Source organism: Manduca sexta, chromosome 14, assembly GCF_014839805.1.
Source record: "Manduca sexta isolate Smith_Timp_Sample1 chromosome 14, JHU_Msex_v1.0, whole genome shotgun sequence".
Classification (NCBI taxonomy): domain Eukaryota; kingdom Metazoa; phylum Arthropoda; class Insecta; order Lepidoptera; family Sphingidae; genus Manduca; species Manduca sexta.
The window spans coordinates 1,686,081-1,707,900 of NC_051128.1; the positions used below are offsets into that span (position 1 = coordinate 1,686,081).

At 34.2% G+C, this 21,820-nt stretch overlaps 1 protein-coding gene across 1 annotated transcript in view; it reads left to right on the forward strand.

Moving 5' to 3' along the window:
* The window catches only part of LOC115442804 (calmodulin-binding transcription activator 2), a 176,284-nt gene that overhangs the window by 80,628 nt on the left and 73,836 nt on the right, over window positions 1-21,820 (forward strand). Inside the window, exon 3 of the mRNA XM_037438504.1 lies at window positions 12,151-12,218. The gene's annotated coding sequence lies outside the window, so the exon portion shown is untranslated. The remainder of the gene's footprint in view (window positions 1-12,150; window positions 12,219-21,820) is intronic.

A 21,820-nucleotide genomic window follows, 5' to 3' on the forward strand; every position in this document is an offset into this window, starting at 1 on the left:
CGTGTGTCACGGGATTATAACCTTATATACTACATAATAAGGTTATTTTTCCGTCACACGCGTAGCTGTTTGACAAGTCATGACGGGTTAACAGAGCAAAATTAGTAGATAGTATGAATTCGAACCCCGTCTCTAGTAATAATAAGCTATGAAACATAACGTTATTTTATACTCGCATAAAACCGGCGTCTCGATCGATACGTTGTAAAATATAACGACTAAATATTTTCATGCCTCGTATTTTTTTATTTTACTTGTTTAGTTAATATCAACATTTTGGATTATGTGTATTTTGAGAGGTAATTACTTGTTTTCTAAGGTTATAGAAAGGTAAATGCCATTTCCAACAGGTTAGTCTGGAAATTTTAAGGGGATATCTGTGTTCAGCAGTGAAATAAAATAAACACATCGCGCATTTCGGGATAAAATGCGTGAGTATATGTGTGTATACATCACGCCTTAATCCCCCTAGGACTTTTTTTTAGTATCATTAGGAAACCTGCGAACGGGATACAGGTTACCCCCGGCTTAACGAGTGCAGGGCCCTGGAGAAAAATTGGGAGGAGATAGTTGAGAAGGAAGTGTGGGGGAAGGAGAAGGAACCCTCTCAAGAAGAGAGGAGGGATGATGAGGAAATGTTCGCGAGCCGTATATAGGATGAGTGTGAATTAGCAACCATGAGGTATACACACATAACTGCGCCTAGGGCTGCGACAAATGCCTTACCTTGTATGGGCGTGCATTTGGTCTAACGACCGAGCGTACACGAATTACCCCGGGAGGCAGAGGTGTAATCATAGCACCCGCTTTATGCCATTAATATCCCTATGTATGGGCTATGCTATTATCAGATCGGATACAAAGTAAACTCCAGGCCGAGGCTGTCATATTCAGCTCACATCTTGTAGTTAATGATATTATGACTAGAACTATTGCAAATCACGTTCCCCACCTCATTATCATCAACAAACCTCCATCAGGAACTCCACGAAAATTATCCCCTAAAAATACATTCAGTGAGTACGCAAATGTTTACAATTAAGCCAAGTTACGGCGGGCTGTGACGTCACTCGTCGAGTCTTTATGACGTCATTAGTGTTACATCTGATGGGGCTTTTAAAGTTATAGCAGTAAAGGGCGGAATGAACTCCTTGGCCCTGGCGTCTGTAGCGTTCCAGTGATGAGGTTATGGTGATAAGCGATAGCGGAAATTTAAAGACTTTTTAAAATAATATATTTTAGTGCAGAAATGTGAAATTGATTGAAATCTCTGGATTGACCGCGAAGTGGTCCAATTAGGCTGAAATTTGAACACAACGCTCATTTAATTGATTTATTTCTGAGAGCGATTTGATTATAATTGTGTTGTGTCGCTGTTTGTTATAATTTTTATGCTGTACTTTTTTAATATGAAAACAAGGTATAAAATTGTATTGAGGGATATTGTTTAACTATTTATTATATTTATAGTTGTTGCTTTTATGGAGAGTTGAAGACTTATTATACTAAGTACATTCTTAATTATTTTTTATGTTTACGTGAATATAAGATATTGAAATAAAATTATTTTTCCGATTTTATCACGGTTTTTTACATTATTATTTTCTCCCGTGACTATGAAGTTTGCGAAGTCTACGAAATGTCAGTGGAAAATTATGATATAAAAATAGTTATATTTCAATACATTATTATTTTTTTTAATAAACTCAATAATAAAACCGCCTTCTTGGTTAACAAGTGTTCACTCCAAGCGGTTATTACTGAGGGAAAGTGAATCCCTCCGGGCGAGAATTCTAATGACTGCCGCCTAATTTTCATTTATTAAAATTTACGACAAAAAATTTGTTTTTATATCATTCCGCTTGATGCCCGCCATTGCTTTGTGACTGTCGCTTTGATATTATAATTTCTGTTTTTGTTTTTTGGATTCGTGAATAATTAATTGGGCTTGTTAATAATATTTATGTCGCTTTGATGTTTTTGTTAGACGGTTAACACAGTTAAAAGTTTAATTTTGAACTCTATATTCACGTTTAGATTTATGTGGGACTTGTAGAGAGATTTCTTGGCCGGCGAAAATGTATGAGGAGAACTATGCATGCGGAATGGGTAAGATCGTATGTGGCGCTTGATAGTCTCTGCTTATCTCTGTAGGATAAGGGCGTGAGTGTAGGGATTTGTTGTCATAAATGGATAACGTCGGTGAGCTGGTCGCAAAAAGTAAGTTTTTGCTTGATTTATAGACCGATAGCTTTTCTGTCGTCTCTTTCGGGGATCTAGTCACGGGAAAATAGGCAGAAAATCGCATTATGTATTGATCGACCTGGGATTCGAATCGAGAACTTCCCGGTCAATAAACGAAGTCGTAAATCATTAAAAAAAAGAATAATCACATTATAAAATAATACCAACTCTCTATTTTGTACTGACCACTGCTTATCATTTGTCTCTTCTGATATTGAGAGGTTTTAGGCCTTAGTCCACCTAGCCTAATGTGAGTTGGCAGACTTAACATACTTTTGATATTCTTATGGAGAATTTTCAGCTATGTACATTTTTATATACAAATATGACAAGGTGCTTTTCTGGTTTTAAGTAGCCCTTGTGTTAACCAAGTTTATCATCATACCTATTATAATTCACGTCCATACATTTTGTGTTAACTTAAATGTTTAAACCTTCACACGGATTGTCCATGAAAATATGAAACTTACTTTGGACGCGCCATTTTTGCTTCTTTGTTTTAACGTGAGTACAAAAAATAAGTTCCATATTTAAAATATGGTGAAGTTTTTAATATTCTTGGTAAAACTATTAAGTAGAACTGGAAAATAAGATTGTCCCAAAATTTTGTCAGTAGAGCACCGTCCCACTGTCTGCGATTTGTAAGATATTTTTTACAAACTTTTTTCACAGTCACTATAATATTAATAGTATAATAAAATATACATAGTATTCGAACACCCCCAATTTAGGGCGAAACAGACGTTTTCCACACGTAAACGGCACTTCCTTAACTAATTCAAGCTACTTTCGTATGCCATGCCGGGTTGGGATTATGTGGTCCGCAATAAATCTATGGATAAGGGTCGGGACCATTGCGAGCGATCGATTCATAAAGTTCATTGGTTTATTTAGTTGGAAATCTGACTTGATTTTTGTTTTGGATTTATTTTAATATTTTTTTAAAGTCTTTTTTTAATAGTGATGAGACTTATTTTGTCAATTTTTGTTTTTAATTGGTTGCTGATTTATCGCTTTATGGTAAGTACCTCACACCCTTCGCGTTCCTTAGATTTCCATTTCGCCCCTTTAAAACTGGCACCCACGATTAATTTAGCAATATTTGTACTTACAGTGATATTTCTTAACATAAGTAACTTAATAGGTAATTTAACTATTTTGTTTTATAAATAGTTTCTCAGTTGTATCGGTGGCCCAACGTCACGTAAGTTTAATAACTTATTATAAATCCTAGAGCCGTAGTTTTAGCCTTTCTACAATTATTAATGCGAATAGAAAACAAAAAAATATAGCAATGACGTATCCAAAAGATAAGTTGGTCGCTAGGATATATCATTGCCATACATATTTCTGTTTTTTTTTAGCGTAAGTGATTGTAAAAAGGCGTCTTGGTTACTTCCCCTGTGCTATAAAACGCAACGTAGCTCGCTTACAATAGAACAGTACTCTAACGTAGTAATGTTTATAAAAACGTTTGTGTACGTGAACTTCGGTGTGCCGTCATTAAATAAGGCCAGATGTACACTAGCGCTATTGATTTCATGTTTAGGCTCCGTTCACACTACACATTAAATCTATTTTAACAGGTAAAGTTAAACATTAGGCACTTCCCCAAAATCGACGCTGGAATCTTGTGTGGTAGTCGCTGGTGGAAGGATACTGTACCCGCACGGAGAGGAACCACTGTACACATAGTGTAAACCTGCTATAGTGTCTGAGCTATATATATGGTCCCTATTCTATTTATCGTCAGCAGTGGTATTACTTTTCGAGGCCAGTAAAAAAATGAAACATATTTATTTCACACTAGTTGACCCGACAGACGTTGTCCCGTCTTAACTATGTATGCACGCGCGCATTCTGTCGATCGCTGACAATTATTTCAAACAAATGACAGTTATATAAAATTAATATTTTCGTTAAGTTTTCTTAAATTTTCTAATTTTCTGCGCTTTTTTTTGAATTTTTTCTTTCATAAGAACCTTTTCTTGACAATAACAAACACAACAAAAAAAATTGTGAAATCGGTCCAGCCGTTCACGCGTGATGGCGTGACCAAGGGAAATAGGGATTCATTTTTATATATATAGATTAAATAATAAATAGGACTGGTAGAATAAAAATCTGCAGTGTGAACGATGCCTTATTTTGATTTCGGCTGTACATCGGAATATTTTATCCGTTAATACGGGCTTTGTCCTTTAAGCATATGGAGGGGATAATTCTTTTTTTATGTTGAAACGGGATTGCGGGTCGACTTGTTTTTTTTAATAATATAAGGACGTCGTTTTTTGGAATTCGTAATTGAGTTTAGTTATATTTTAGTATTGTTACAACTTTTGCTTTTTGTTGTGAATTGGTTTGGGATAAACAAATTAGTCGGTGTAACTACTGGACATAAAACTTAACACATCATGTCTCAGGATGGTGAGCGCAGTGAAATACCAAACAATACTTTGTAATTCAAGTTGTTGGATGGTGTTTCTACCGTTTATCGACCTATTGGTCGTATCGGTTGCCATCAGGCGAACGGAAAGCTCGTCTAGTCATTCAAAGAATTAAAAAAAAATCGAATTCAAAGTTTATTGCATCCTAAAATGATTTTATACAAAAATATTGCATTTTAATACATATAGCACAAACGTGGACCCCATCGGGTACGGCAAAATAAAAAAAAGGTAGAAACTATATAATTACTGCTTATGATAATTATAATTGTCAGGCTTAAAAACCTTTACAAGAATTAAATATTTAATGTATTTAAATTTCAATAATTTTATTAGTGTTCAACGTCCCCAAAATATTCAGCAATGTATTAAAATAAAACTTACATATCGGTGAGAAAGACATTTATTTCTTTGAATTTGAAATCTTATGTATATTGGTAAGCGAATCTTGACATCGCCATTCAATTATTTATAGTTTTTATACAACACCATCTATTGGCATATCTATGACAATATTTATTTATAATTTAAATTAATACAGCATTGAACATACCGCCCACCATGGACATATCATAATATGTCCATAAATAACAAGATTTTACATTAATTATAATCGCCCACCATCGCAATGCAGTGAATCAAATATTAATTATCTGATTCCAAAAAGAGAAAGAACAAAAACATAGTATAACAAATTTCTCTGAAAGTTAACAGGATATTATAACATCAAATAATATTTACTTAATAACTTACTACTATAAAGTAATTATACAGGTCTATAATGACGACACCGACAATATAATTAATTTAGCTACAGGTCCTTTAATTTTATTATTGTTACATCTTAAAACGTTTTTCTAATGATACAAGTCGCTTATAAGCCTCTTTATATGAATAACAATTTGTGTATTTACCGATCTGATCTAAAAGGCAAGCGAACAATATAGCGACCAAACTCATCACGTTTAGTTGATGATATGAACAAATCTTCACATTTTTGTTCTTCGGGAGTGAGCTGCTTGTATTCACAATTATAGTTAGGTTCAGCTTCAATCTCCCAGAATTTTTAATTAGTTCGTTATCACTTACTTGTGTTGTATGTAAGTTGACTATTACATTATGACATGCTTGATTTGATTCGCTATGGTTGACATTAATGAGCTGACCAGATAAGACACAATCAAGCTTGATATTTTGCGCGATAAGAGAGCTTGATTGGTCTTGACAATTCCTTCCAACAATATCTGGCTATATACTTCTGCTCCCAAAGGAAGATCTATCTTATTTGGAATATCAAATGACGAATCTCCTAAAACCATAGACGAATTATTCAATAAAACTTGAGCCTTTACCTTGCAATCTGGTAAAAGTGAGCTTAGTTTCTTAAGTACATAAGCTTTGACAGTTAAGACAAAACTAGGGTCTACACGTGATTGAATATTATAAACAAAAACCATCGATCTGCAAGTGATCGAGGCACTGGGATCACCGCCTAGACCTGAAATTCAATTTTCACTTTGCTCCTTCCTCAAACTTAATAATTGGACTGCGGACTCGGTTATAAACGACGCTTGAGAACCTTGATCTAATAAAGGTTTTAAAACCATGGCAGTCCTATTTCTTGAATCCACTGAAACTAAAGTAGTAGGTAATAACACTTGATTCTGATTGTTTGAGAAACAACTTACAACATTTGTGGACTTTCTCACTGATGATGTTGTGTAGGAACCGGTGTTACATTTTCTAGAATATTTTTATCATCATGACTACCTTTGCTGAATTGGGAACATTCTTAAAATGAAGAAGTGTGTGATGCTTCCTTATTGAACCTGAAAACTTCACTTTCTCTTTCTAGACCACGTCAGTGAGGACTAGAAAGATGTTCGGCACAGGTGATGGAGGACTGCGGCTTGTACTCCACGTTACGTAAGAGCTGCCGCGTCCTGTCTTCTCGCTGAAGATGTTCTTATTCACCCGGCTGCAGACTGCACCCTTAGTTGAAGACTTTTATTCTTCCCTTGTGTGCAGTCCGTGGCTTCCGCTTTTCAGTATCTTTTTTTTCATTTAATTGAACCTGAAAAACTTCACTTTCTCTTCCTAGACCACGTTAGTGAGGACTAGATAGATGATCGGCACAGGTGATGGAGGACTTCGGCTAGTACTCCACGCGTTACGACGTATGAGCTGCCGCGTCCTGTCTTCTCGCTGAAGATGTTCTTATTCACCCGGCTGCAGACTGCACCCTTAGTTGAAGACTTTATTCTTCCCTTGTGTGCAGTCCGTGGCTTCCGCTTTTCAGGCTCTGGACGTATCCCGATCCGGCTCGAAGGACCATTTTGTTCAACGTCCCCAAAATATTCAGCAATGTATTAAAATAAAACTTACATATCGGTGAGAAAGACATTTATTTCTTTGAATTTGAAATCTTATGTATATTGGTAAGCGAATCTTGACATCGCCATTCAATTATTTATAGTTTTTATACAACACCATCTATTGGCATATCTATGACAATATTTATTTATAATTTAAATTAATACAGCATTGAACAATTAGAAATAAATATCAAAAAATGAATGTTTCAATGAGGTTACTAATTAAGTATTTAGTATCTTACAATTGTTTACTTTTATTATTTACCTTTAATCATTAAGCTCGAATTTCACTTATACACAATGTATGAAGTGAAGAGCAATAAAACAATATAAAATAATAATATCAGCCCTGTATTATATACTGTCCCGTTGCTGGGCGCGAGTCTCCTCTACTACTGAGACGGATACGGCCTTAGTCTACCACACTGGCCTGGCACGGGTAGGCAGACTTCACACACCTTCAAAGTTCCTCAAAAAAAACCTATTGTTAGGTATTGAAGTGATTTTGATTAAACTAAAAAGAACTATCACTGACTACGGAAATACCTTCACTAATATTTCACCAACCAACCGACTTATAAGACTTGTCAATTAACTGCCTCGGTCTGTCAGACGCTCAGTGTTTTTACAGCAAATAATATCACAAATACCCTCACAATTTTTATTTATCCCAACAATATATACTGTCATATTTGTTATACAAATGTTAGTTTCTATACATACTATTGGCCTCAATATTCCGCTATTTATAAAGCCTACGAACGATACAGCGTGTTTAACTTATATAATGTGCTGTGTAACCGCATTTTGACGTGATAACGTCTCACTTTGAAGGTCTGTTTGGAAAAGTTATTGATATTGTCCCGTTTCCACGTTTCAGTCAATTTATAAATTCTATATCGCTAGTTTTGTAAAACAATTGGTTGTGGGAATTGTTTTTGTGCGTGTTCTAACAAATAGAAAGTTGTTGCGATTGTTTTTGTATATTCACACAATGGTTATAGTTTTTTATTTTTAAATGCTAATACATTTATATTATATTGAAAAATATAGTTTTACTGCATTTTTCGACATGTTGTGTAGTTAGTAAAGTCAATAAATTTATAACGAATCTAAGTAAGTTTTTTCGGAGGCTGGTATTTTAATGAAAGCTGGTGGTAGGTTATTTGTATGCGTCGGGATACCGACCATCGTGCACAAGGTAATAAAACCCGCCATAGTGGCCCACGTAAGTGTGTCGTGTTCCGGGATCAGCCTGCGTATATTTGGTTTTGAACAGGCCGGCATTATTATTTCGACTGGCGAGGCATAATCATTCTCGTCAATCGATCCTTTATCTGGACGTCGTTCCACTCTACCAAGTGCAGTTGATTTACTTTGACGTGCCAATATATAAAAAACAGTGTTATATTCTGATGAAAAGATTTAATGACGAGACGAGCTAGTAGCTCGCTTGATAGCAAGTGGGTAGCATACTTAACCTACAGTAATACAGAAGTTTCAATTACAAAGTTCTGTTTAGTACAGTACTACACTCGTTACCTCAAGACATTATAAAGTGTTATAATGCCTAAAAATTACACCCGCTACAACCTTCACACTAAAAGACAACAGTAATTAAATACTGCTTAATGTTACAAATAGACAAAGTAATCTTACCCAGACTTATTTTGTAAAGTTAGTTTTTGCAATCCGATCTGTTGGTGAATATATTTTATATTCGCCGGATAGCGACTACCATACATAAGGTGTTAAAATCCGCCATAGTGGCACACGTAAGTATGTCGCGTTCCGGGATTAGTCTGTGTATATCCGGTTCCAACAGGCCGGCATAATTGTGTCGACTGAGGGGTAACCATCTCTCATCAGTTGACGTTCTATTGGACCCTATACCTCTTATCATCAGAGCCAGTGGGGTCACTTTGACGTACACGCATGAAAATGCAATAAAAGCATAAGCAAAGCTATATTAAACTAAAACACGTTCTAAATCCACTTACCGTGACGTCATCACGAGCGAAGCCGCGCGCTGAAACTAGTTTATTTAATGAAAGCCCACAGCCAGGTCAAAGACGTAATGACTTTAGTTTTCACTTTTCGAATTAATTTATTCGCAAGCAGATTAACTCCACTCTGTTGCGTTTAAAAACACGTTTTGCGATTTTGTTAAACGCAAATTTAATCTATCTTATGATGGACGAGGGTTACTAGGGTTTATGGTTTTAGTATAGTGTCTAGAAGATTATGAATATCATATTTTATATTTGAAACACAATGTATTGAAATGAAATGATTTATTTGAACCTGAAAATTGTAACACATTATTCAAATTCCGTCAATATTAACTCTACCACCAGTTCGGAAAGCACTTCTCACTAGAGAACGGGCACTAAACTGTGGTGTAGCTCTTTTCATGATCAGTTTAAGGTATAAACTACAGTACATGACATAGAGAAGAAAAAAAAAATAGATTTGGTGTGTTTTATTGTTGTTTAGAAAAGTTAATTTTTTAAACGTGAGTAAAACCGTGTTGTTTTCGACTAATTCATTTATATGCTCGCAAAATAGATACTAAATTAATTTTAAATTTCCATACGCGTGTAAAATCCTCTTAGGGTATTGGCAAAGCTATAACGTCTTGAGGGCCTGTATCACAAGTTGTGAGTAATTACTACTAGTCACATAATGATTTCAAATCAAATGTTCGGAAACTACTTCTTTATAGTTCGGCATAATCTCTATAATTTTAGTGAATATCATATATGTATAATATTATTTATGTATGTATATGTATGTAATATCTATATTACGTAGTTTCTATATTTATAAATTATATAAGTCTTTTTTTGTTAATGTTTTGTCCACCACCTTCTCTTGTTGTGTACTTTTCTTTCGATTGGTAGAAAATGCCTTCGTAATTAAGTCTGCCTTTATACTCTTTATATAAAGTCTAAAGAAATTTATAAGATGACCAAGTACAAAAGTCGTACTCTTCCATATGCTTCCAAATACATGGTAACACAATAACTACTATTCAAATTAGCTGTTTAATACAGAACTGTTAAAAAATGTACTTAAAACTTGCGAAACAGGGTCTTAGAATTTCAGATTTACCGGTTTATCTTAATATAACGGTTTAACAGGTAATAACCCACCAGACTGACAAAAAAACGTAGTGGAGTGCCGGCTCTGTGCGTTTGCTTCGGACAGATTACCGGGGGCTTTGTAGATCCCCTCTCAAACCCCATTCTCTACGTACTAGTCTAAGAGCTGACAGACATTTTCAGGAAGGTATTTGATGCAATGTTTAACATTGTTAAAAGCTTTTTCTAGTTACACCTGAATACGATAATGCAGACTTTTTTTAATGAGTTGAATATGAAAACTCCAATCAAACGGGACCGAAACCTTTGCCAGTTGTCAGAAAAGTTATATTTTCAAATAAAACATTTTAACAAAAAACTATGGAGCCTTTAAAAACCACTAAAAACAAGAAATAATTTAACATTACCTATATATCGGTTAACAATTTTGGTGTTGGTGCCTAATAAAAATTAAACATTGTTTTCGTACATTTATTCATGTATTTATCTAGTTTAACTAGCAACTTTAAGTCAGCAATTAGTCTAAACTATCATTGGATTTAAACGCATTGCCTCAAACACCTTCCCGAAAATGTCTATGATCTGTTAAACTATAAATGTAAGTACATCCTGTCATGACATCACATGATGTAGTAAATGCGTGACTATGTATTATAAATTGTACTTTTGCCTATTGATATTTTCTATTAATAGCAGTGTAATGTTGTAGGCATGGAGTTTCATTCCGTAAGCAACTAAAAATGTGTTTCTTCTTTAGAAATAACAATTATGTTTACCGGGACTAGAATTTATGCCTTATGTTGCTATACGCTTGACTCTATCAGATTATAGATTGAAAAAGTTTGGCAACAATTGCCTAGGATTATTCCCTACTATAATAATAAAAGGCGTTAAAATACGTATCCAATATCGCGATAGGCTCGCCCTCTATCACATCATGGGACGGAACACGCGCAAAATATGCGCCGGAAGCAACTCTGCCTACCCCTCAGGTACAAACGTGTGAGTTTGAACATACGTAATTCAAAAGTCTTGTATTGGTACAACACCTTATTAAAATCACCCCAGATATTGGTATTCAAACAGCGCGGCAAACTTGCATGATTTATAGAAGCCAGTAATGAGATTGGGGATGTATTATTTTCAACATTTAAATTTCCTTTGTGGTTACATTATTCATAAAGTATTTGTTTTGTAATAAACAGTGTTTTATTTGCAACATTGTTAAGTTGCCTTAGGGAACTTTACTTTGCCTTGGTAACAAGACTAGGATGATGTAAGTCTAGACTTAAGTAATTCTAACAAATTATAAAACAAACTCTTCTTTTTGTTTATCTAATAATAATATTATAATAATATCAGCCCTGTATTATATACTGTCCCACTGTTGGGCACGGGCCTCCTCTACTACTTAGAGGGATTAAGCCTTAGTCCACCACGCTGGCCTACTGTGGATTGGTAGACATCACACACCTTCGAAATCCCTCTCAGGTGTGCAGGTTTCCTCACGATGTTTCCTTCACCGTTAAAGCAAGCGACAATTCATAACGAATACACACACAATTTTAGAAAAGTCAGCGGTTTTTGCCCTTGCTTTTGAACCTGCGGATATTCGTCTCGGCAGTCCGTTCCACAACCAACTAGGCTGTCGCTTTTTTTTGTACGGCGGTTTGTCTGTATGTTATGAATTTTCTCAAAATATACTGAACGGATTTTTATGAAATTTGGTATGGAAATAGTTCAAGACCCGGAAAAAGTTATAGGCTACTTTCTATCTCGGGAAAATATAGAGTGGGACTTTTATTCTGGGAAATTCCTTCACGCGGGCGGAGCCGCGAGCAAAAGCTAATAATAATATAATATGTAAGTGCTACAAGTCTGGCTAAGTCGCGAGGCTATCTAGTTAAATATATGTGCTCAGGGTCGTTCCATAAAATCGCCTATTTCCATTTAACTAAAGATGATTTTTGTTTGTTCCAGGAAATCGCCGCTATCCTGATAAGTTTCGATAAACATAGCGAATGGCAGTCCAAGGAAGTAAAAATACGGTGAGTACATTGAAATTATCCTCGTATTTTTTAAAGCAAAGTTAATGAAAAATATTTATTTATTTATTTACATCAACACACAGCCATTACAGGTTACACCCAATTCGACTGGCGGAGCTATAATAACATAATAACTTACAACTTTATTCTATAACTAAGTATTTATAAAAATAAATAATCTAACAAAAAAAAAAAAATTAAAGTTAAGAATAACAAATTACATGCAACAAAATATGTGTGAGCTCACTCCAATTACATATTAAGGCATTTATATATTAAGGCCTTCACTAGTTCTGAGTAAATGCTACTCCTCACATAAATGTATAAGCTGACCAAAGACAAAAGTCATACCCTAAGCTATGCTCACAAATAAATGGTAATAAAATGATTACTATCTACATTTATATTTATTTAGCAAACTGTCAAATAAAATTTACTTTAAACTTGTGAAATAGGACCCCACAATTTCAGATTTCATAATTGTTTTGTATTTTACTTATATAGCTTTTTGACGCAACTATAATATACTGCTTACATTAAATTGTAATTATATATTTTTTTTATTCTGGCACGTTAAATTGATCCTATTGCACCTCATGGTGAGTGGAATGGGGTCTAATAGAATGTCAACTGACGAGAGGTGATTACCCCTCGACAGTCGATACAATTATGCCGGCCTGTTGGAACCGGATATACACAGGCTGATTCCGGAACGCGACATATTTAAGTGGGCTATTATGGTGGATTTTAAGACTTTGTGTACGGTATCCGGGCGAATATAAAATATATCACACCACTAGCAAAAAAGTAAATTAAATACGGTTCTTTTTCCAATACAAATCGACACAAAATAAAAATTATACCTTTAATAAACTTCAGAATACAATTTCGAGTTTTATTCTAAGCCAAACTAAATACATTTAAGATCAAAGCCACATTGGTTCGTGTAAGTGAATAAATTTCACTTAGTCGACTGAAACTACGGAATCTACATACATTACAACTATAAATTGAACAGTTCTGTCCGCAAACGTAATTGTGCCGTTTTTCTTCGCAAAGGATTCTTTGTATCTTTTTTAAATTAAATTACAGAGTACATGCAAAATCGTAGAGAAAAAAATTGTCCTCTACGAAACGAATTAAGCTATCAGTTGGGGGAAATTTCCCGACATCTATGCTTTGGTCTGGTGCAGGACCGCATTTCGGCACGGGTCTTGGGCACCGTGGATATTGGATATTGTGCTCATTGTTTATTTGTTTCATATTAGAGATGAAATTTTAATTAAAGGGTTTGAATTTTTTATTTAAAAATAACGTTTTTTTTTTATTAAGTGTTAATAGTTTTAATAAAATTTAATATTCCATTTTTAAAAATCGAAGATAATGGAATTGATTTAAAAAAATATACTAGACTAATCAAATACTGATCAAACAATATTTCAAACTAACCGTCACGGCTTTCTTTTATTAAGACAAAGACATCAATGCAGTCCGTTAAACACCCGAATCCGGCCACGTCACGAGTGTACCTAATTTGGCCCCCACCGAGGGACCCGTTCCAACTTGTAACAAGCTAAGCAAATTAAAACTTCGCTCCGTGACTACTGCTCTCTTTGTGTGTTCCCGTTGAAATATTAACTCTTTATGGGCGCGCAGTGTACTTTAAAACTTGCGGTGTTCCCGTGCCGTGTCGTTACATAAAAATTTAATATCTTACTTGATACTGTTTTGTACGTGATCAAGTTAGTGATTTAGAGTCGCGTTGAGATTTTCCGCGTTTGCGTATTCTTAATGCTGGGTTTGCGTTTTCGGTTTGCGTTAACTTGTTGTTTTGAAGTTTGGCGTGAGATGAATTGTAGTGTCAAGCTTTTCGGAACTGTAAAACACGTGGGGAAGTAAATTTAAATATACTTATATATAAAAAATATCATTATTGTATAATATTTTTGTATAACATTGCCTCGATAGTGTAGTTGTATTACGTACGACTGTAGTGCTGAGGTTTCGGGTTTGTTTTTTGTGTCGGGAAAAGTAATATTGTGTTTTTCTACACAGTATCAGGAATTTAAATTGAAAGTTAAAATTGAGGAGTCTGGGATTTGTGCTCGATATGGTGATAGGCTCGCTCGATCACATCATGGGACGGAATACACATGGCGGAAACGTTGCACCAGTTACGCCTCTACCAACCCTTTTCAGGCTAAAAGGCGTGTGTAAGTGTATATTCGAATTTCCAAAATAAGCCGATTAAGAATCTCACCTAATGAACATTACAGACGATGTACATATACTACGTAGCTACAGACACCCGATCAGTAGATTAGTGCGTCCATTACGAGTCAATAGTGACGCAGTAAATTCAGTAACGTCATGTTAAATTATCCGTACCGGCTCGGCGTGGCGATGAAATTAAACCATTTGTCTAGCGCCACCGCAGTCTAAATTGTAATTAACTGACCCACTGTGTCGACCACGAATTAGTGGGAATATTCGTGGAGTTTGTACGAGATTTATTGGTTGTGAATTTCGATCAAGTGCGCGATATTTACAATATTTATCTGCAAGTGATCGCCTATGACGCGTTCTTCAAGTGGAGCGTAAAGGAACAGTTAGCTGGTTGGTGTGATTGTGTTGAGCGTCACGGGATACTTTTGTCTCTTGCTCGTTGAGATTTTCCTTGTTATATAATTCACTTAACACCAGTTGTAGTAGTCACTTTGTCACTAAAAATGTATAGTGCATCTTGCCTATCTGAACAGTAAATATTTTTAGCATAGACTGATAAATAGAGGAACGACCAGAGATAGAATCGTCATTGAAGGCTTCAGATGTAAACGTACTGTACAAATACTGTTGAGAAATTATGTTTCGATATTTCCGGAATATATTATATTTATTTATTTTCTGTCTGTTTTAAAATATTTGATATAAGACATTGTTGAGGATGGTTTAATAATTTTGATATAACTCTAAAAATTATTTGAACATAATCTTGTTAGCAACCAATTACATGCTATAATTCGTCTTAAAATATAATTTTAACACCGATAGTATAATAAATTGTGGATTTAAGGCAAAACAACAACTTTTTATTTCATTTTAAACTTAAATGTAATGATAATGTTTATGAAGTACCTAATTTACAACTGTATTACAAGGTACCACAAAGTAACAGTTTCTGTTTTAAATAAAAGAATAGATTATTGTCCAGTCCCGCGTCCTAGAAGCGCCTTTGCTAAAAGACAATACTTCTTTTTAGCACCAACACTATATAATAAATTAAATATAAAGAGTAAGATAAAACAATACAAAATACAACAACTAAAATGCAAAATTCATGAGTGGTTATTAGATGTAAATTATGATGATGTAGAGGCCATAATAAAATAGCACACACGCACATAAACACCCTCATCCACATACACCCATGCGCACACAAACACACATACACACACACTTTCACGCAGATAATGCTGTAATGTGTTATTAGTACCTATATTTTTAGATTTCTTTCTATTGTCATTAAACTTAAGTAAATTCAACCACATAATGGGAAGTAACTGACTCCTGATATACAGCTACGCTAGTTTGGAAGTCAGGGACTATTTCAAATTTGTACCACTATTTTTAATGTTCAATAATAAAACTATCAGAATTAAACTATCAGAATTTTATATTGGAACCGGTTACGTGTCTTTGCGAGTTTCACAGATTTCGTGTGCCAATTATATAGACGATATAGTTGAACACATGTATTTGTATTTTCTACTATAATTCAAGAAATTTAAGCTAAAGCATAAAAAAACTCAATAAAAACATCTGTAAATATCACTACATTAACTCAATAAAAAAGAATAAAATGTTAAAATACGATTATTTCAATATTTGTTGGAAACTTAATAAATAAAATGAAGCGAGCCGCGGACCATTTCGAAGCGCGTATTAATTATTCTTAATAATTATTGCGCCTTATTTACCGTAATCTGAACTGGACAAAGCTGGATTTAAATTATCGCGAAATGCGCGGATGATTTCGCTCGAAATGAAAAGTGCGAAGATTCAAAAATTACATTCAACTATCATTGTAAATATTTTGGCGCAATATGACTTCTTTGTTGTGTATTCTATTTTTTATTTGATTTTCAGTGTTTAGTGTTTTCACAGTAATGTTATTTAATATTCATGATTTACAAGATATAACGCCAAATAGCCTTAAAAATGACCCAAACAGATCGTCAAATAAGTAATAAAATTCTCTCGTCTGTTATCTGTATAATAAGTATATGGAAAGGTTTAATGCCTCTTGAAATATGTAACCCTAGTCTCGCAATTGCAAACTTTTTTATGCCTAGTATTGTTACAAACTTGTGTGAGGGTTCAATACTCCTATTTCTTCCGCTCATCTACACAATCTTCGTCAGTAACATTATCAGCTCCCTAATCCTTCTGTAGGACGTTAAACTAGCGACTATCATGGAAATAAAACTTATTTTCGATTTTTGTCGCTTTATTATTCGCATCTCCCATGACCATGGACGCTGCAAAGTCTGCAAAACGTTGGTAGAAAATTATAATTGCAAATCGCAATAAATTCCAAAAACTAGTTTAATTTTAATCTAACATTCGCGTAAACATAAAAAATCATTAGCGAATTTTAATCCGCGGGCATTGGCATCTTCCGACAGGTCTTTGTAACCAACTACGAATAACAATACTCATGCAAAACTTATTCCATAATCATCAATCAATCATCAATTGATATCTTAACCCAATAATTCAAACTATGCCCGATATATTCACACGTAAAAAAACTAAGAAAACAAAATAAAGAAACCACTTGATCCGTCCTCGTTACGCGGACGCACAGCCCAATCCCACAGCTTTTTAATCCCACTGGGGCAGACAAATAGCGTACTATTAAGGGGCTCAAAACCGCAAGCGATTTGTCAAGTGTACGGACTCAACTCTGATTCCCGATATAATTTTTCGTTAAGCAAGCGACGGGTTAAACTTCTGCACACATTTCTCTTTGGCCGGTTGTTGATAAAGGTTTAAGTTGGATGGATTGGGGATTTATTTTCGTTTGGATGTGTGTGAGGTATTTTTTATGTCTATGTTTGTGTAAGATTGGCAACGATAGATACATAACTAAAATCCAAATAAAAAACATTAACTCGCACACCATGATATAAACAAAATAAGGAAAATATAAAAAAAGAAAAATCATACTAACACCAGTACATACTCGTATAAAAGAAATAACAATGAAATAAAATCCAATAACTAACTATAGTAATATGCGATGTATTTCAAATTCTATATATTTACCTTGAGTGTAAGTATGAATAGCATATTTTTTTCTTTTAACACCGCGTTACTGTAAGGAAACGTTGTCAAAAGTTAGATCATAATTTCAATCATATACAATATTTTAAATAACAAAGTAAAAAAATCTTAAGTTAACTCATAGATAATACGTAGCCTTAAATCTCATCGTGCCATAAAAATAACAAACATCAATTCCGAAAACACTTAACCCGCATTTAAGAAAAATAAAAACTTTTTTTCGTTTTGTCAAGTAATAAACACCGGATTTATGGTATTTGTTTTGTCAAAAACAGCAATTATTCCGGGCGGGTCGTGCAATTTTTTTTCGTAAAAACTCATAACGGCAAAGACTAATGAGGCCATCAAAAAGTCCGCGTAACATGCAATACCAATCTGCATATTGGCACAATCGTACGGTAACTACTCGGTAAATCATCGGCTACCGAATAATGCCGCCGGGACGGACTCAGGCAAGTTACGGGGGACGGGACCCCCATGTTTACATTGTTATATTATAGATGGTTTTGAAGGTATTTGATTTTAACTGTCTCAATTTGTATATTATATTTACATTGCATTGCGATTTTTTTTAAACATGTTCTTAATAATTATACTGTTAAACTTGAAAAGAATACATTCTTAAAAAAATTTATACTTATAATTTTAATGTAGCTTTGACAAAAGATCGTTTTTGGTAATATAAAAAGTTGTTAATGTTTTTTTTTTATAATTATATAATTTATGATAATCTTATACACGAATACATATTGTTCAATACATGATGAGGGATATATCAAGTTCCAATAATGTCAGGAGGGTCACAACACAATCAAAACTCCAAATCCGGCCCACAACTTTATCAACATTTTTAACCAGTATTTATGAGTTAAAAACGTTGAAATTACTACCGCAATAAACGCTAAACAGTGGCGTTTAAATATGTGAAATAGTTAATAAATAACTGCTTTCAAAGTAGAACTTATATTCGCGGCTCACGAAACTTTTTTCGCCCTTTGAAACTTATTATTAATTGTGTGCCATCGAATCTGGGTTAGTGCCTGGCGCCGGTTAGAGCGAATTAGGCGAAGTTAGATCTCATGGCTTCAGGGTTAGTTATGGACATAAGACAGGCAACTCGCGAAACATTTTGCACGTGGACTTGTAATTAGGTCGTGTAGCTTTCTTGAGTAAATTGTTTTTTTTATACACGGAGGGAAAATTGAGATATTTATACTTTACTGGTGGTAGGTCTATCATATGTGAGAGTCCGCCTGGGAAGGTACCACCGCAATGTCTATTTGTAGCAGTGTGTAGTCACTGTTGTGTTCCGGTTTGAAAGACATTATAGCCAATGTAAGTAACAATTGGATGTAGTGAGACTTAACATCTCATGTCTCAGGATGGCGAGCGCAGTGAAATACCAAACAATACTTTGTTATTCAAGGTGTTGGATGGTGTTACTGCTGTTTATGGGCGTTCGTATCGCTTACCATCAAGCGAATGCCGGGCATGTCTCAGTATTTAAAGCAATACAGATTAATTTTTTTTTTGCTTTTTACATGGTTACTAAGTGACTGTTGCACCTGGTCGTAAGTAGAACGGAGTTTAGATAGTGTTGACATACGAGAGTTAATTATCTCGTAAACCGATACTATTATGCTGGTTTATTATTCAGTCCATATAGCTTTACATTTGTCTCTACCACCATGCAACGAAATCAAACTTCATGAACTATGTGTACTAGTGCTTTCTTCATATTCGAAAATACATGAGCTTATAAAAGCAGTTATATCTAAGGATACAAACTATTTATCGATCTAGAACTTTTTGATTACAACATAAAAGTAATAACATAATTCTTAAGTTTTCGCTACAGTTGTAGCAAAAGTTATTTGTGGTCGTCCGGCACTAAGCTAAGTTGATGGGAAGTTTCTCTATATCTGAGCTTTGGAAAATTGAATGTAGAGTCGCATATCTAATATCACTTACACATTGATATGGTAAAGGTGGAGTGGTTTTATTGATAAGTATTGAACATCATAGCGATTTTTGTAGTAAGGTACTCTTTATAGTAGTGTATTTACTTACAGGAAAAGTGATCTTATGACCGTTTCATCCGTTTCTTTTATCTCGCAACCGCGAGCAACTTTTCACTTAACTAAAGAAGTTGCGAAATTTTTAAGTTGAAGCTACGTTTAAAATTAACGTTTAAATACTGTATAGTTATTATATTCTTTTAATATCTTACAAGGTACTTGGAGCGAAGCATCTTTTATAATACTAACAGTAGAGCAAATAAGGTATACTTTCCACGTACTTTCCAATATCCTGGTTAAACAGTATACTATAACGAGTTAGCCACACCACCTCATAAAAAATAAAGTAAATGAATAGAAAAACTGATGTTTCAGCAATTCCACAGAAGCTTAAACAAAACGAAAGTAAACCGACACCGAAGCACGAAATGATAGCAATTACAAACGAAAACATGCGATGTGGCCGACACAGCGGAACGTATCACGGGAAACCGTGGAAAACGCGGAAAAACTCCTGAATAATAATCGATGTGAAAAGTTCATTAGAGCAAAAAAAAGTCTTTGGTTAAAAAAGCGCTCGATTATGAAAGTTTTGTGCCGGTTGTGTTTTTGTTCACTTTATTTTACTTTGCTCGTTATTACTTTGAAACAGTGGTTACAGGAGACTTGCTTTTTCATGTAATCTCTTTATCATTGTTCGGAAGACAATGTAGAGCCTTGTTAAATTATTAAGCACGTTTATGATGTAGAGCCCTTTAAAAAAGATTTTTAATGGAAATTCTATTACATTTTGATACAATATAACATACATTTATTATTATGAGCACTATTATGTATTTGGTTCGTTGTTAGAGCCAGAAACAAACGTCAGAGCGCCTCTACAACATACTTTGTTTCATAAAACAAAAACTATGAAAGAAACACAAAACCCATTCATAAACACATTTAAAAGCGAACCAGCTAACTTGAAACCCGTGTACTGTTCATAAATTGCAAAGATACATATTTAAATAAACGTATATCAAAAATAGCAGCCCTTATATTATAAGCCGCGGTAAAGTGACAACTTACTCGGCTAGCACGATAAACATGCTAACAAGCCATTACTTAGCGAAACCCACGCTGCTTAGTATTAATTAATATGTCAGATCTGTCTTAATATGTTCTGGCACTTTGCAATTTACTTAAAATGTAATAGGCTTCAAAGTCAAAAAATCTATGAGTCGTAGCTACTACGAAGTATCTATAGCGCTTATTATCATTGTAGCAAAATATTAATTTGCTATGGCGTAGCACGAGCTACGGTGCTACGCCGTAGCTGGTTGACGTAGCATACTAAAATGTATTCTGTCAAGTAGATTATATAATATTAGTCATTAAATATTACTAGTCCCATATAAGCGGTTAACTAACTATTGGTAAGTGTTCGCTGTCGCCACTAGACTTAACACCTGTGCGCTAAATAGATTATTCCGTTCTACCACGAGGTGCTGACGGCGTATCAATAGTTATTAATAGAATGTAGCGAAAGATAAAAATTCACATTATTCTAAAAGATAATATTTTATGACAACTAGTTTATCCAATATTAGCTTTTTAGTTGTGCCAGATTAAGCTACTCTATAAATATATCAAACGAGCTTTTTTAAGTTAATTTCGCGAAGTTCGTGCCATCAATCATTCTTATTTTACGTCATGATATTGAAGACTCTATAATTATTTATATACATCTATCATATATCTATGAAATAATAAACCAAAAACCATTTTTAATACTAAGCCCTTTTTACGGACAATGGCTGGATCGAGTAATCTATCATGGCCGCTTGTGTTTTAATAATTCTACTGCTGGCTATTAGGGTTATCAGATGCTGGTCTTTTTGGGTCATTTTTAAGATCATTAATAACATATTTTGATGAATTGTTACATTAAATGAGGGTACATTGTTAACGACGTAATAATTATAAGTTGCTACAAGTTATTTTGATAGAGCTATGTTAAGAAATAAAATTTTTTTTTTAATGTTTTATTTGTATATTTTTTTATATAACACTTTTACTTAACTGTTTCTGATGACATTCGCGAGAAGTTAATAAAGCTCGTCATTTTTGGTTTTAAACTAGTAACTATTGAGAAGGTTTAATGTGCTTTCTACCGCATGCAAAACAAAAGCATTATTAATTGTTATTCTGTGATTTTCAACACACGATAAAAATAGTATAATTATGTATTTTATT